Genomic DNA, 18027 nt, shown 5'->3' on the forward strand with positions numbered 1-18027 from the left:
TAGAGCTTCCTGGGTTTTTAAAGTCAAGTTGCATATTACATTTCTTTTCCTTAATAGGGGCAGTTCCAGAAACCCTTCCTGGTTGAGTAGGCCAATGTCTCAAAGTGAAGCACTGGGGTTGGTTACTGACAATCTGGTTCAGGGATTGTCATCTAGGTGCCAGGCAACCACAGGGTAGGAGGCACCATTTCTAGAATGCTTGCTCTTTCCTAGGACTCAGCACCTATGCCGACAGTCCTTGCAAGACAGGAGAGGAATGTGTGGCTATCCTATTTATGGTAAGAGGAGTCCTAGGAAAAAACAGGAAGATGGTCAAGGGAAGCTGGCAGCAAAAAGGCAATGAGACCAAGGAGTTCTCCCTCTAAGATAAGCTCTTTTCTTCTTGGAGACTTTGCCTATTCATTGGCCTGTGCTCATCTCTGTAGGCTTTCTTATTAAAATACACACAAGGCCAGGTGCGGTGGCTTGCGCCTGTAATCCCAGCACTTTGGGAGGCCGAGGTGGGTGGATCGTGAGGTCAGGAGTTCGAGGCTAGCCTGGCCAAGATAGTGAAACCCTGTCTCTACTAAAAATACAAAAATTAGCCAGGTACCATGGTGGGCGCCTGCAATCCCAGCTACTTGGGAGGCTGAGGCAGGAGAATTGCTTGAACCGGGGAGGCGGAAGTTGCAGTGAGCCGAGATTGCACCACTGCACTCTGGGTAACAGAGCAAGAGTCTATCTCAAAACAAGCAAACAGACAAACAAAACACACACACACATCCTTCTTAAAGACAAAAACACCACTGGCTGTCTGCATAGCTTCTGCCTGCTTCTGTGGAATATTATACATTTTAAATTCCCCAACTATTGCCTCACAGCCAAGAAGTTCACTTATAAGCACTGAGATGAAGCATTCACAGAATGACTTAAATCCAACTAAGAATGTGTAACTGCTGAACACATTCTGATTGAGGTTCCAGACCGTTTATGCCACATGTTTGTTGTAACACGTAGAAGCATCAGTAATATTTTGTTTCTCTTTTCTTGAAACTTTCCCTCTAAGTATCCATCTTAATGCTTTAAATCATGACAGAATCAAGCAAGCTCTGTGCCCTCTGCCCCTGCCCCCTGTGATGGCATGAGCTTCACCAAGCACCCCCATTCCCACAGAGATCTGGGATAAAAGGCTTTACAGAATCCAGAATCCTGCTCCGTTTCTGAGCTGTTATCGCTTCATAGCACAGGCTGCCTTTTTCTCTTCCCTCAAATCCCTACCCATCGAGCTAGGCACACACAGACGTGTAGTGCACTGTCCCTGAATTGAGGCTCTCTCAAGTCCAGGCTACCATCTGCCCAGCACCTACTTAGTGTAGCTTATCTTTTACAAGAAGCCATCCTGCAAAGAGCAGGGTTCCCAGTGGCCTTGAGGTTTGTCAGAGGTTCTCTAGAATTGGCAACTTAGCTGTGACCTCAGAAGTCTCGGCTCTGGCAAAGCAAGGTCTTTGCGCTAAAACAGGCTCAGTGCCCATGGAGATAATCACCTCTTGTAATATCCACACAATCATCTCATTGTCAAAGCACAAGGAATGCAAAAATAGAAGAAATGCCACAATAGGGTTGCCCCAGGGTTCAGCTAAACCAGGATTCTGCTTCCGGCTGAGGGCACCTTGGGACACCTCAGGAGGGATGGTCCCGAACATTGTTCTGGAGTTCAGCCCCTGTTGGCAAGACCTGTGCTCCTACAACCATAGCCTCACCAGGCCTGATTTTGCCCCATCTTTTTGGGACTCCTTTACTACTTCCTTGTCCTGGCTAACTCTCCTTTGTCCTTAAATTCACAACTGGGGAAACCCTCGAGGAATCTTTTTTTTCCTCCCCACTTTGGGTTATGTCATCTTTCTTGTTCCCAGAGCACTTGCTCCTGACTTCTGTGGCAATGGCCTCAACACTGTTGGGTGTGTAGTATGTGTTAGACATGATTCTCAGCGTGTTACATGTATATAGTATTTATTCCTCACAAGGGCTCTGTAAGGCAGGCACTCATAGAGTAACTGTTTTTATAGGATGCTGAGGTTTAGGGAAACTTAAGTAACTTGCCCCAGGTCATACAGTAAGTGTCCAAGCCCTCAAGCCCGGGCAGTCCAACTGCATCTGCATGGCACATGCCCTTGGCCTGGTCTGCTCAGTGTGTCTCCTTGACTGGGCTGTCAGCTCCTGGAGGGTAGGGATCTGTCTTCCCTTCTCTATCCCCAGTGCCTGGCATGTAGTAGACACTCGGTAATTGTCAAATAAATGAAAGCCATAGCTCATCAAACAAAGAACAGATGTGACTGAAATTCCAAGGAGCCATACTTTTTACAAAAATGTTAAAATGCCAAGAAGTACTTTTTCATTAAAACAAAACAAATCTGTTTTAGCTATGTAAGGGTGGCCTTTTAGAACTCTGATTGCTTTAGATCTTTCCTCTAGGTGGCATAGAGTGGTGGGGTTTGGCAGACCACCATGGGAAAAGAACAGATGCATTTGTCAGAGTCTCTGTGGCCATCAGACATCACTCCAATGAAGCCAAAGCTCCGAGGCTTAAAAATAATTAAGGGAAATAACTAAGCAGAGAGAAAAGACCACTTCTTCGTTGATTCTGGAAAAATGAACCTTTTCTTTCTACCAACCGGCACCAAAATCCAGAGTATCCTGGACACAGCTGAGAGACAACTCAGGGAGAGCCACTGCAGTCACACCCCACCTCCACTTAGGTCTCTCTACAAGGCTAATCTTCTAAATCGTTTAATCAAACACGGCGCTGCCTCTGAGGCTTCAGGACTTTCGAGCTGTTTTTCCCCCGGGCTTAAAGTCTTTCTCTGCTGCTGACTCACATGTTAATTATTGCTTTGCACAAAGTAGAATTAACAGTGCTCCTGCACTCACCTGCCTGGGTGTTATACAACTGTTTCATCTGCTGGGCAGAACTGAGTGTGCATGCCAGCCGGCCGCGGTATCACCAGCAGCCCCTTCTTGAGCTGTCAGGGCAGTAAGCATCACAAACACAGAAACCAACCATTGTTTTAGAGGCTCTGGGGAAGAGGCTGTAGGGTGTGCTCTGCTTGTCCCAGGAAAAAGAGGGTTAAGTACCAAGTTTTGACCAAAATCTTATAAGAATGGCCCAGAAGTTTCAGTTCCCTGTCACCTGTCAGTGTTAATGGACAGAACTGGTGTTTCACAGGAAAAAAAAAAAAAAAAAAATATATATATATATATATATCAACTTGTTCTCTCTTTGACCGCTGGGCTGGATAATGAAGTAAAGATGACATTATCTCTAATAAAAGTGATTTGCAGAAATCACTGACAGGACCTCAGTAGCAGAGACTCGCCATTAGCGGACTAGCCAGATAAGAGGGGCAGCTGGGTTCTGTTAACCCCCTCCTGGTCTGATGTGTGTCTTGCAGGGAAGTCAAAGGCTGGGGAGTGGAGTGGAGTGGGGAGTGGAGGAGTGGAGTGGAGTGGAGTGGGGAGTGGAGTGGGGAGTGGAGTGGGGAGTGGAGTGGGAAGTGGAGTGGAGTAGGGAGTGGAGTGGAGGAGTGGAGTGGGGAGGGGAGTGGATGGGGAGTGGAGTAGGGAGTGGAGTGGAGTGGAGTGGGGAGTGGAGTGGAGCAGGGAGTGGAGTGGAGTGGGGAGTGGAGTGGGGAGTGGAGTGGAGTGGGAAGTGGAGTAGAGTGGGAAGTGGAGTGGAGTGGGGAGTGGAGTGGAGTGGGGAGTGGAGCGGGGAGTGGAGTGGGAAGTGGAGTGGAGCGGGGAGTGGAGTGGAGTTTTTGAAGTCTGGGCTAATGAAGAGTGTTTTTTCAAAGTGTGGGCTGTTCTTTAGCCCTACTTGGTGATCTTTAGGGTTGTCATTGGGTTTTTAATTTTTGTTTTGTTTCTTAGGATTTTTGTGTTAGTGGCTTTTTTCCCCTGAGGCTTGGCCCATTTTCTCACCTTCATGTTATATCACCAGAAGGGTGGAACCCTGGCCAAGCCCTGGCATCCTCTCTGCCAGAAATCTGAGTCCAAGCAGGGCACCTACACATGTGAGGTGAGGGCTCTGGGCCACGGGTGTTGGGCAACAGATTGTTCTGTAGTGTCGAGGAGGTGGGATCTGAGGTGGAAACCTCCCTGGCCTCTTCAGGATGGAACCGGTCGGTGGGGGAGGGGTCTGCCCTTGTCAGGACTTGTTCACCTGTGTCAGTGAGAGCTGACTAGTAGCTGGCTCATGAAACACACCCATGATGTGGACAGCAGGCACAGCCAGCTACTTCTGTGTGAAAACATCCTTAGGACATGGGGATTTGTTTCCTGGGGACAGTGAGGAGTCATGGGTTGTTAAGCAACCTAATGATGAATATAACCACCATCACTCCCCTTTATTAATCCACTTTCTACTGGAAAGCACTAAAGCATTGGAACTCTGCAATACTGATCCACAGCTGGGGGACCATGACTGATTTAATCTTCATGTCAGCTCACCATACCATAACTGAAAGGGCCATATGACACTATTATTGTTGGAATAAGGTACTTGGATACATGAGAAGTTTGACATTTTGCCTGTGCCCTCAGAGAACCTTAAAACAAGGACTAACAAGGTGACGGTGACTTGTAGTCAAGTAGCACAGATTGTCTAAGTGTTCCAGGCAGGAGTGAGGAGGAGACACCAGTGTGGGCTCAGTGAGATGCTCAGAAAAGCCTCTGTGGAGGTGGCAGGTCTATGTTGGCTCTCAAACTATGGGGTTTAGAAGGTCAGAAAGGAAGAAGCATTTCAGGTGGAACAAAGCAACTGGGGACATGGCTGGGCAGCAGAAAGGGGTGCTGAGTTTGGGGGTGGCGGGGCATAGTGCGGTCTGGCTGGAGTAGGCATAGAGCTACAGGATTTTAGGAGCTAAGTTTGGAAAGGGCTGGGAGACCTCAAGGAGCATGTCCAGCTTGAACTTCATCACGAGGATAGGAGCAATTTTCATTTTAAAATGGGGGAGTGACAAACTGAAAATGGTTTGAGGGAGAGTGGTGGGCTGGCGAGCTGTTCCTTGCTCCAAGGTCTGACTCAAATTTTATTCTTGGTCAGTGGTAAAGAAAGTGAGGGGCAAGGGAAACAGAAGATGGGGACTAAGGTCTGTGGAAATAAATAAAACACTACCGGAGCCAGAGGAGGCGTGTGCCCTGGGTGAAGTTTGTTTTTCATCCCATGGGTAACGTTTATGAGTTACTGTTCAGCAAGAATGCCTTGCGGAGGTCTCTGTGGACTGAGCTGAGGCTCCAGCCTGTGGCAGCCCAAGGGTTGCTGCCATATTTAGAGCTTCCAACAGAGGGTTTCATTTTCCTTGGCTTTGGTGCCAAGAAAAGAGGGGTTCTCACACTTGCTGTCCAGCAGGGCCAAAGCATGGCTAGCAGGAGGAGCATGGAGGTTGGGTTCTGGCACTGCCCACCATCTGGCACCTCAGCCACTGATCAGACAACAGGCTAGGCAATTATCTGGGCATCTGACTTTAGCTACCTGTCCTTTTGTTTAAAGCCATTTTTTGTGCTTGGCACCTTATGGATACTCAACAAGGGCTGTTTAATGAATGCGTTCTCCCCACCCCTGTCTTGCTCTGTGTTCTCTAGCCTGTCTCCCGACCACTGGCACCTCTGCTCATTCCTACAGTGTGTCTTTGTCATCACTCTGCCATCCTGATTGCCTCCCCATATCCTGCTCTTCCTTCAAAGCCTACCTCCAGCAGAAGTTCTCCTTCTCTTCTCCAGTCTTGCAGGCTTTCTCCTCCCAAACTCCTAGAGCCCTGACTATTCAGCCCATTCTTCAGGACTTGATTCTTCACCTCTCTGCAAGCTCCCTGAGGTCAGGGATAGTTGTTCCACATTTCATTCTACTGCTCACAGCCCCAGCATAGGAAGCGGGAATCATTAATATGTGTTGAATGAGCAGAGGGAATAAGCCATTGCTGGGGGAAAAATACAGTTTTATTTCCCAAATTGCTCAATGTTATTTGAGAGCATGATAATAAATTTGGAAAAGACTTTTAGCATTTCCTGTGGCTTTTGATGACTTCTTTACAAAGGAATGGAAATGTGCACAGACATCTCACTTCTCATCAGAGCAAGAGGGGGCAGAACTAGGGGAAAGCAAGTGTTTGCGCTGTGGCATGAATCAGATCCCACAATGCTGGACATGTGACCATGTGAACAGGCCTCAGATCAGGGTTCTTTATAAAGGAAGCCCAGGAGAGATTCTCTACCAGCTCATTCCTCTTTCACTTTTCCTTTTTCTTTGCTTTCCTTTTTCTTCTTTTTTTAATACAGAGGGGAGAAGGGGTTATGGGATGGGGGTAGGAGAGTGAGGGATCCGTGTTTTCTCCCCCTTCTCTTTCTGTTTTGAAATACTTTAAATTCCGGGAACCAGAAGTTCTGGCAACATGTTGGGATTAGTAAGGCAGATCCTAGGATATTTCACTATTAGCATGTGATCAAGCATCAGTCCTGATTAAAAGGCTAAACAAATGTTGTTTTCTTTGAAATTAAAGTGTCTGAAATAAAGAAGAGAGAACTGACCCTTCAAATCATATTCTGTACTTGAAAAGAGTCCCTACAACTGTCTGTCCCGGTTATGTGCACCCCCACCCCCTGCCCGTCTTTTTCCATCCAGAATGTTTGACGACACTGCCAGGGGAATTTCTGCCCCCTCCTTCCTGTATATACCCAGTGCTGGCCTCTGAGGCCGTCCAGCTCTGTTTTCTCATGACACAGTGATTATTTTTGGCATTGCAGATATTTTCTCTAATGTTATTACCCACCCCCCTTCTTGGTTGCCTTTTGTGGAACAATCTTTTGGGTAACTCCCTGTAAATCTGAGGGTTAATTTTAGTTCGGTGTGGTAGAGGAGGCAGTAGGAGAGAGGAGGAACGACTTCTACTCCGAAGCGCCCCACCCCCACCTTAGAAGAGCCGGAGAGGTCCTCTCACGCCCTGCTCATGAAAGAGCTTGCTTTCACCAGCTCTGTGCTCACCATTCATCCTTTCTGCCGGCGGGCTTGAGGATATGGATATCCAGAGGTGACGCTGGGGGCTGCACCTCGGGGATGGCATCTTAATGACTTGACTTGGCGGGTGTTAGAACAGCCCCATTCAGAGTGAGTTCACTCCCTGCGCAGTTGGCTCACTCAGCCTCTGTCCATAGAGTTCTCTTGTTCACGCTGCAGGAGGAAATGGAGATTTCCAAGTGGGAAGGAGGCTTCCCGATGCTTTAACTCTTCACTGAAGGGAAGAGGAGCTGCAGAGAGTGAAATAAAATCTAAGCCGCCCCAGCTGCAGCGCCTGGGAGAGGAGCGAGGCTGGGCTGGGGATGGAGGCCAAGGCAGCTGGGATCACTTTTTCTTGCCTCCTTGAGAGGGAAAGGAAAAGAGTAAAGGGCATTTTTGATTGTCTTTCACAATCAGCAAATATTTATGCAGTTTGTCCGCCCTAGCCCAGGTTCCAGGGAAGGATACGCAAAAGTGGAAGCTGTTGTGTCTGTGCCCTTCCCCCGGTACTTATAGTCCAGTTATAGGAGCAGGACGTTTGCATAGAAAAGCCACCAAGACAGGGAGGCCTTTAATAAAGGCCTGTGAGTAATGTGGGCAGAAATACCCTGGATTTCTGGGGCCAGGGACACTGCTGGAAGAAGTAGGGCTTGAGCTGGTCTTGAGGGGTGGGTTCTGAAGAAATAGGAAGGAATAAAATGATGCAAATAGGGAAGACGTGAAGGAGGAGAGGGACATTAATGTAGGGCTTGGTAAAATCCCATAAAGCAAGACACAAAGAGAACAGGATTCTTCCTGGCAAGAGAGAAGATTGGACTTGTTGGACTTTACGTGCCTCAGATTAGGATGGCAGCTGGCAGCACTAACCCTGCCAGGTGGCATCTTCAGTCTCAAGATCGCATGTGTTCCTGGGTCTCTTTCTACTCAAAGTGTGAGGTCACACACCAGTAGAATCAGCATCATCTGAGGGTTGTCAGAAAGGCAGAATCCCAGGCTCCAGCTTAGATCCTACTGAGCCTGCACCTTAACAAGATCCCTGCGTGATTCCTGGCCACAGCAAAGGTTGGGAAGTGCTGCTCTGGGTAACTCCACAGGCAGCTGTCAGCAGCACTGGTTCAGACCCCAGATTTGATTCACAGAGGTGAGAAAACACCGACAGACACACACACACCTTGAGTGTCTGCAAGGTGACTCTTCCCAGATGGAAACCGCCTATTCTAGTTAAGAGCTGAATTAGAATTCTTAGGAAAGATCTAGAACAGTGAGCAGCTTTGAGGAATCCACAGAACTGAAGTCATTGAAGTGGTTTTTATCTGATGTCTCCAGTTTGTACCACTTTGTACTACTGATGCTTTAGAGGACACCAAAAGAACAGGTGTGGGGTTCTTTCTCTGAAGAGTATGTGGTCCAGTTAGGGAGAGAGAAGCCACAGAAGTGAAATCAAGGGAGAGCAACACAGGGCCGAATCGTGCGTGTGTCATCTGTGAAGTGGGACTTGGAGGAGAAGCCAGTGCAGGTGAGGCGTGAGGCCTTCCTAGGGAAACGGATGCATGGGAGACCTTGAAATATGAGCCTAGTTCAGACAGGCCTAGGACATGGAGAGAGTATATTCCAGGCAGGGAGTGGGAGGGGCAGCAGCAGGAGCTAAGTCCCCCCTAGAGGCTGAAGTGGGGTGAGAAGCTGCTTCCCGCTTGCCCTACGGAGTTTGCTTCATGCCGAGGAATCCGTTTTACATCTCAGGCCCTTTCTTCTTGATTCTACTGCTGTGCAATTTGTCAATTTTCTTAGCTGAAGGCAGTGTTGTAGGAACAGGATGGCAGCACAGGCAGAAGGGTTTGAGCCAAACCACAGATTGTGCTGTTGGAAGCTTGTGAGATCCAAAGGAAGAAGGCTGCTGATGGGTAGATGCCCTAAGGAAAAAATCTAAATCAGATCTGGTAACAGCCTGATGTGGGGAAATACCTTCAAGCCCAGAGAGGTGGCACCAAAGAAAACAGTCTAGTGAAAAGGAAACAACCTGTGGCAGCTGTAGACTCCGCAAGCAAAGCACAAATCTTTTTTCTTTTTCTTTTAAAGTCAGACTTCTCCAAGCTGAGAACTATCCCAAGGGGGCTGGTCTGCCAGCTGAGGGGCTGACCTCAGGCAAAAGGGTGGCCAGCGTGTCTCACTTTGCTGCTTCCCAGACCAAGTGTGTGTCTCAAAAAGCTCATCAGATTTAGTATCCTAGAAGGCTTCACCCTCAAGATGCCCAGCTCCCCTAAATCTTTTGAACCTGTAATAGGGACTTGCTTATTGGCCTTGTAGGGAAGGTCACCCAATTACAATCAAGAATATGGGATTTAGGGTCAAATGATCCAGGTTTGAGTGCTGGCTCTATCACTGGGTGATGGCTGGGCATGCCACTAACATCCGTGGGGTCTGTCTCCTCGTGTGTAAAATGTGAGTGATATACCTGCTCTGCAAGATTGATTCAAGATTAAACAGAAGCAACATGCTGAGAGTTCTTTACTAGCCAGAAAGAGTCACACGTGGTTGTTTCCTAGTTGTATAGTCAGTATCTCAGCTTGCGGAGGTTAATTAGTCCCTTAGCTGAAGCCTGTATGGTGTCAAGGGTCGGGCAGTGGCAGACATCAGAGGCCACAGAGAGCAATGGAGAGCCAGGCAAATGCCTCCTGCATCTGCTGGCTTTCTCCCCGCTTTTTCATGAGTGAAGACAGCACCAGGTCTTTTCTGTACATCCCTGCAATGGATAAGATGAGGGGTGGGGAAGATGGAAAGAACACTTTATTTTACACTGGGGGAAGAGGTCCTGCTCATCAACAAGGGTGACCCTCTTCTCAGAACTGGATTCGAGTCAAAGGAAGCCACCAGTTTTAGCACAGCTGGTGTTCTCTTCAGATGCTTTGACCTGTGTAGGCATAAGGAAGAGAAGCAGTCTAGAGAGAGCTGGCCATGGGGAAAGGAGGCTGAGCCTGGTTCCAAGGCTGAGACTGTTGCATGTTCTGTCTTCCTTCCCTCTGATACTGCCCTCTGAAGCACCGCAACCCGTGCTCTGTGCTCAGTAATGCTGGCCGTGGTCCTGAGGATGCCGGTGTTGCCAAATCTGCCGACTCAGCTTTCATGGGGTGGGGGTGGGGTCACTGCGAGGTGGCTATGGGGAGCTGGCAGCAAGCTGGATACATATCTTTTATTGTAAAATAATAAGCAATACCTGATGCCAAGGTAGTCACCATGGTGTTATTTATAACAGCTAAAAATTAGAAACCATAACTGAAAAGCAATCAGGGAATAGTAAAATGCATTGTGGTTCAGCCACATGATATGATATTGCCGGCTATTATGAATATTTTGAAAGAATTCTTAATGGGACATCCTGTTCAGTAAAAAGAGCAAAGTATTAATTTATAAATCCAATGAGATCTCAGTTTGTTTTCTTCATACCTTTTTGTATTTTTGAAGTTGCTTATGCTAAATATGCATTACCTTTATCTTTACCAAGGCATTTTTAAAAAGGAAATTATGTGTTGGGAAAAGCTAGGTTATAGATGGACAGATAATGAAGGTCTGTTTCTAATCGTGCCACATGTCCAGCGCTGCTTGTCAGCAGGCGCTCTGTTCACAGGTTCTTGAAAAAGCCAGAACTCGGGGCTTTTGTTCCAGTTCCACATATTCCCATTATCTTTCTAAACCTCAGTTTTTCCCTGTCTCTAAAATGGGAATGATGGTAGCTGCTCTTCCTATCCTACTGTGTGAAATTTACAAGGTTAGTCACAGATTTCCAGATTCACTCACAAGTGTTTTACAGACTGTAATGTGTGATCCAAATGTAAAGTGGTATTATTCACTAATATGTACAATAAAGAATGCCCCACTGTCTTAGCCCATTTGGGCAGCTACAAGATACCATAAACTGAGTGGCTTATAAACAACAGAGTTTCATTTCTCATGGTTCTGGCTGCCAGGAAGTCCACTATCCAGGTGCCGGCAGATTCAGTGTCTCGTAAGGGCCCACTTTCTGGTTCATAGCTGTGTCTCCACATGGTGGAAGGGGTGAGAGCGTTCCTCTGGGCCTCCTTTACAAGTGCACTAATCCCATTCACGAGGACTTCACTGTCATGACTTAATCACCTCCCAACGGTTCCACCTTCAAATACCATCACAATGGGAGTGGGGATTTCAACATAAGTATTTTTGAGGGGACATAAACATTCAGACCTTGGCACCCACTAAGGCTTGGGCTTGAGGAAGCCCAGCACAGGGACAGTTCATTATGATTATTCCTGTGTATGCACAGCTTTTCCCAGCTGGGCTGGGGAGTCCACGTGTCCTCCGGTTACGTAAGGAGCTGGGTTATCTGGAGCCCCAGATGGGCTGCTTAGTAATTGAATCTGCTGCTCTCTTCTATAAGGCTGCCTGGGGCTGAGAAGGCCAGAAGATAAGTATCTCCAGTCAGCCCAAGCAGAATTGACCATTAGAGGGCCACGCTGGGTGAGCCCCAGACATTACTGTCAGCTCTGAATGCAGTCCAGGCCCTCTGCTCCAGGGACACAGACCGTCAGAGTAGGTCAGAGAGCTGGAGGCTCAGCCCCAGCGGAGGGGAGGTTGGGAGGCTGAGGTATGAGACGCTTTCCAGGATTCCTCTTTCAGGGAAGTGGCAAGTGAAAGCATTTGTCCCTGTTTCAGCCACTCCAGTCTCATGTCTTCTCTCTTCTTTGTCCCCTCTTGTAGACTTTTGATGTACTAGTCTGGATTATTAGTCTTATCTCCCAGATGGTCTGTGGTCTCTTTTCAGGATAGAGACCATGCCCCTCAGGAGAGGTGTGTATATTAAAGCATATTAATACCTTTTTTCTCTTGTCAAAGTCTGTCTGATCTGGCCAGCTCCTCCTGAATTTGCTAATTTATATTTTCTATTCTGAATTTGTAACTTTTTGTTGTTTTGCTTTGAGATGGGTTCTCACTGTCACCTGAGCTCGAGTGCAGTGGTGCATGGCTCACTGCAGCCTCGAGTTCCCAGGTCAAGGGATCCTCCTGCCTCAGCCTCCTGAGTAGCTGGGACCACCAGTGTGTACCACCATGCCCAGCTAATTTCTAATTTTTTTAGAGATGGGGTCTTTCTGTGTTGCCTAGCTGGTCTCAAACTCCTGGGCTCAAGCAGTCCTCCTACCTCAGCCTCCCAAAGTGCTGTGATTAATAGGCATGAGTCACTGTGTCTGGCCTATTTTCGGTGTTCACTATCTAACACTGATACCTTTCCTCCCCTTTGTGATAGATTTCCCTACTGATCACTGCAGCCGTTGGACATCAGAATGTATCTAGAACACTGACCACTGGAACACTGCCTGCATCTCAGACATTTCTGTCACTCCTTTGGAATGGCCGTCAGAGCCAAGACCATTCTTTTCAATACCTTCAATTGTGGCAAAGTCTTATCTTTTGAGGGCACATTTTATCCTATCAGACAACCACAATCCATCCACAGCTAAGTCCGGTGAATAACGGGGTGGTAAACTGGATATTGTTTAGGGTTTGAAATGAAGTGTGTCCTTTGAAGAGTTGTGACTGATTTTCTTATGTGGCTCTGAAGTTAATTGTAAAAAGACTTCCCAAAAGACAGAGCAATGGCCACCCACCAGCATAAAGTTACAGGCTTCTCCCAAGGTGGCTTCTTTGAAGGGTAGCCACCTTCTGTGTGGCATCCATTTCAGATGTCTCATTACTTTCATCTCTCTCTTCCTGTTAGCCATAGCGCCTGGTACAGTGGTGATCACGCCAACTCCTAGATAAACAACTATTTGGCTTGTGATGGTGACTTCAGATTTGCTGGACACAGTGCATGGTAGAGGGAAAGAGTGTGGTTAGGTTTTGGAAGTGGATCTCGGTGTCAGTATTCCATAGACACATGATCACAGGCCCAGAAATCTATGTATTAATAAGTCCTCCAGGTGATTCTGATGCAGGCTAAAATTGAGAACCACTGCTCTGCAAAAATGGGGCCAATAACACTTCATCATTTAAGTGAGGATCAAATGAGACTGTTTATTAAATGCAGCTGGCCCCAGTGCTAAATAAACGTGTTTCCTTTTCTTCCTACTCTTTGAGAAGGTGACATAGCTGTTTGCATCTCCAAAAACATTTAAGTCCAACCCCATCTGCCCCACCCACCCTTCCTTTAAAAACTGGCTGCTTTGGAACTGTGGTCCTCAGCCCTGGCTACACATGGGGAGCTTTTAAAACTCCCATTGCCCAGCCTGCACCTGAGACATTAAATCTGAATCTCGGGGGTAGAGCCCAGGCATCTGTTTTTTAAGGTTCCTCTGGTGACTCCAGTGAGCAGCAAAACTGAGAACCACTGACTTTGGTTCTGCCCCAATAAGTATGGGGACCAGTGACTCTTCCTCATCTCTGGAACCTGGAGCTGGGTGTGTTTCTCCCATCAGACAGCCCCTGTACAGCAGCCACAAGCCTCATGGAAGTGTCACTAGACCTCTCCCAATTGCATTTGACCTTTATTTCCTCCATTCTCAGCTTCTTGCAAATTGGCACCAGCTTAGAATTTCACCACCAACCAATAGACTGATCCCAGCTGGCTTAATTAGCTTCAGTCATCTCTACCTGCTGAAACCCATTCTGTTTCTAAGCCATTTAACCTTATAGGGTAATAGGCATATTGTTCTGATACCTGAGTGGCCACAGGCATTAGGCATGTGAGTTCTAATCACTCTACAAGTCTAGCTCATTAGGCAGCCAACCCCTCGGTGTTACTGGTGACAGACATCTTGGGGCCTCACTCCAGGCTATGTTCGTATGGAAGTCAGGAACCAAGGCCATCTTGACCAAGAACAGATCATCCTTAGATTCATGACTTAAGTAGGGATCCCTAAGCCATGCTTGGAGCAGTGACCTAAAAGAAGATGTTTTTAAGATAACGAAGCTCTGGGCAAAGAGGTTTATCCTGGATGAATTGTAGCATATCTCTGCTGACAATTTTAGGACGTTCAGTATTGTTTTATCTTTTGACTGGCTGCCTGGCTGGCTTAAGTGGTTGTTAACTTCAGCTGGGATCAAATGTTTCAGAATGTGAGCTTCCACCTCGGGGAGACTAATTATAAATTTGTGCATATTAAAATGTCCAGGGGAAAAAAACCAAACCCAAAACAAACAGAAACAGCTTGTTCTTCACCTGCGGCATAGATAGATACTGCGGCAGGGTTGGACCTGCTGCTTTTATGGAGCACTGCCGAGCCACATCTGATAAGATTCTACCACATTCCGAGCACTACTGTGACTGGCACCTGTGTCTGCTAAGGCCCACAGCACTGAGTCCCTTCTTCCCCCTCCGACCCCATCTGAACTCTGATGCTAGTTCTTAGTCCTACTCTTAACATTCCAGGTGTTCTTCTAAGGTGAATGGGTGCTCGCTTAAAGACAGGAGGCTCCCCTCATGAAATTTTTGTCACTGTATTTAAAAAAGTCTTAGCCTCTGCTTCTCAAAGTACGTGTGAACATCCAGGTTGTGGGAAAGTATCAGCACAGCACTGGGAACATCAAAGTTGTACAGTAAATGATAGTTTCCTTGCTGCCAATGGAAAAACTTTTGATCTTGGACCCAGAAGAACTAGGTTTGAGACAATGTTTTTAGCAAATTATTTAATATCTCTAAATCTCCACATCCTCATTTATTAAATGGGGATGATAGTTTCTATCTCTCAGGGTTGTGAGAATCAAATGAGATAACACATGTTAAGAAAAAGTGCTTTCTGCAAAGGTATTATTATTTGTCCTTTTAGTTTCAGCTGACATCTCACCTCCCTGACTTTTGAACCAAGAGGCTGCCTTAGATTCTCAAGCTTTTTTTTTCTGGAAGTTAAGATGTTGCTGTTTCTTTATTTCTTGCTAAAGCCACTATCTCCTACCATTAAGCAGTGAGAAGAGTATCCGCCTAGGAAGAGCAGGGTTCTAGCCCTAGCTCTGCCACTGATTAGCTGGATTGCTCTAGGCAAGTAACATACCTGCTCAAGTGTCTGTTTTCAGAGCTGTGAAAGGGGAACAGTGACAACACCTGTGTTGCCCACCTCACTTGGTTGCAAGGATGGAATTAGATAGGAATCCCCTGTGTATTTCAGGACTTCTAAGTGTCTGCTCACTGACTACAAAGCCTTCAATGGCTTATGTAGGCGCTGGCTTTGTGACATTGGGCAAATGACATACTATGTCTGAGCCTCAGTTTCCACATCTCTAAATTGTGTAAACAATACCTACTTTATTTTGTTGTTAGGAAGAGTATAATGAGCTAATATATGAAAGGTTCTTGGTATAGCACTAGGCACAAAAATTATAGCAAGACTCACATATCAGATACCATTGTCAGAGCATCGACTCCAGATTGCCTTTTCCCTACCTGGCTTTTCCTCTCTGCCTCTTCTACTCCAAGGAAGGGGCCAATGGCAGAGGGAAGCCTTGTGCATGCAGATATTGGCGTTAATGCCATAGCCTGTGCTGGGATTGCTTTTGCTTCAGGATGGCTTATCTTGGCCCCTGATGATGAGGTTATGTGTTGATGATGCTTTTGTTGGAGAGCCCAAGAGTTAGTGCTAGAGAATGAAATCCAGCATCTTTCACCTGACTCTCATGACCCAAAGGCATGATGTGTGTGGTTTCAGCATCCTGCCCTCTTCCCATCTTCCTTTCCTGTGCCAGAATACGTGCAATTCTTTAACTTTTTCTCCACAATCAGGTCAGGATTAAAATGCAAATGGGAGGGACTAGTATAAAAACTGCCACTAAAGGTCTAATCAGGGCAATTCCTGAGAAGGTGGGGAAAGAAGGGTGCAGGAGTAGGTGTCCTGAGGGTTGGAAGTCAGGGAGAGAGGGAAACAGGGATTAGGTAAAGGAAGCAGAAAAGGGAGCGAGGACAAGAAAAATAGTTTCACTCATTTCACAATTTTTCTGAAGGTTCTCCTTGCCCATCAACAGCTGTTGGACAATTCGTCCTTTAATCCGAGTATATGATGCTTAATCCATCCACAGAGCTGGACAGTCTGTCTTTTTAAATGAAGCATGTTGTAAAATCAAAACAGTGCTTCTGCCCCAAATCTTGAGGGATTTGAGAGGCATGTTCACATTCCATGAATCCCAAAATACAGATTTTCTGTCCAAATAACAGGCTGCAAAGCCAAACAAAAGGAGGAACAGTCTCTGGAATCTCAGATGGCAGGACAGAGCAAGCCAGCTGGAGCTAACTGAATTGAGGCCTTGAAACCTATGAACCGCGCTGGACACTTTTTAATTTTATCTTATTTATATTTTTATAGAGACGAGGTCTCACTATATTGCTCAGGCTGGTCTTGAACTCCTGGGCCCAGGTGATCCTCCCATCTCACCCTCCCAAGTACCTGGGACTATAGGTTCAAATACTACCATGCCCGGCTTAGATGCCTTTTAAAAAAATAAAAAACAGATTTGTTTCTTTATTAAATATGCAATATAGGTTATTTATAGAAACACAAGAAGACACAGATAAGCACTATAAAGCAAAACAAAAACCAAAAAACTTCCTGTAACCTCACTACCCTGCAACTGCTAACATTTGTGAGTAGAAGGAGACAGGACAGTCATTGGTGGTTAAGTGCCATGATTCTGGGGCCCACCTGCCCAGTGCAAAGCCCAACTTCCCCATTTACCTGCTGGAGGCCACAGGTGAATTACTTGGCCTCTATGGGGCAGTTTCCTCATATGTAAATTAGGTATAATAATAATAATGCCTACTTCCAAGGCAGTTGTGTGAGTTTAAATAAGCCAAGATGAACATCACACACCGGGTCCTATTGTGGGGAGGGGGGGGGCGGAGGGATAGCATTAGGAGATATACCTAATGTAAATGATGAGTTAATGGGTGCAGCACACCAACATGGCACATGTATACATATGTAACAAACCTGCACATTGTGCACATGTACCCTAGAACTTAAAGTATAATAATGAAAAAAAAGTACTTGTAAGAACTATTTCTGTGATACCTATAATAGTAGTTATTATACATCTAGCCTTTCTCCTATATAAGTTATAGAAGTATTATGTATAATACATTTCTATGAAAATAGAATTGTCCTGTACTGTTTTGTAACTTTTTAACTCTCATGATTGCCTTTTCATGGCCATCTTTTTAATTAGTATTAGCTAACATCAATTGCTTACAGTTGGTGGAACAGGCTTAGTGCTAAAGATTTTATATAAATTATCACATTTAGTCCTCACAATTAACTCTGTAGGGTAAGCACTATTGTTGTCATTTTATAGATGAGGAGACTGAGGCTAAGCAATTTAAATTATTTATTTACAGAGCTAACGAGCAGAGAAGTTAGAACTCCAATCTAAACATTCTGGCTTTTAAATTTGCCTGTGTTAGAACTTGCCATGGACTTTCTTATAAAGTCCAGGATTTCTTTAGGACTTCCTGAAAAGAGGCAAGCTTCAGTGCGTGTCATCTTTCCTTCCATCCTGCAGCAAAGAGGAGAATGCGGCTGAGACAGCCTGGCAACCTATGCTGGCAGTGCTTAGAAAATGTTTGTGCCCACTCCTTTTTAATCCTTGACAGAATGCCCGTTGGTACTCTAGACTGTTGGGTGTCTGGCTAACTGTTCTTGGGCTGTAATGGTATTTTCAGTTTTTACTGTGGAAATCACTCTCGGATATGAAGCGGGATCTAGGGTTCAGTACTACTCTTAATTTTTTCTGAATGTGTCTTATGCAGAAAAAGAACCTTAAAGCAGTTTTTTATGTTGTTCTCCAGAGCCCTTGACAAAGCCATCTGAGCCACTGACCATAGCTTCCTTATCCTTCTCTTTCCATCCCTGGACATTCACCCCTATCCCCAGATAATCCAGGGCCAGGTCCCAGGCATTGACAGTTAATTTAATCAGCAAGTCTTTGCCCAGACTCCACCCATGTGAAGCCCTGTTCTGGCCTTCACAGGGCATGCAAGAGGAGGACGTTGGTTGCAA

General features: G+C 46.2%; 1 protein-coding gene across 2 annotated transcripts in view; it reads left to right on the forward strand.

The window, feature by feature from the left end:
• Nucleotides 1-18027, forward strand: part of EPAS1 (endothelial PAS domain protein 1) — a 90344-nt gene that overhangs the window by 32652 nt on the left and 39665 nt on the right. The window lies entirely within an intron of this gene.

Source organism: Theropithecus gelada, chromosome 13, assembly GCF_003255815.1.
Source record: "Theropithecus gelada isolate Dixy chromosome 13, Tgel_1.0, whole genome shotgun sequence".
Taxonomy (NCBI): domain Eukaryota; kingdom Metazoa; phylum Chordata; class Mammalia; order Primates; family Cercopithecidae; genus Theropithecus; species Theropithecus gelada.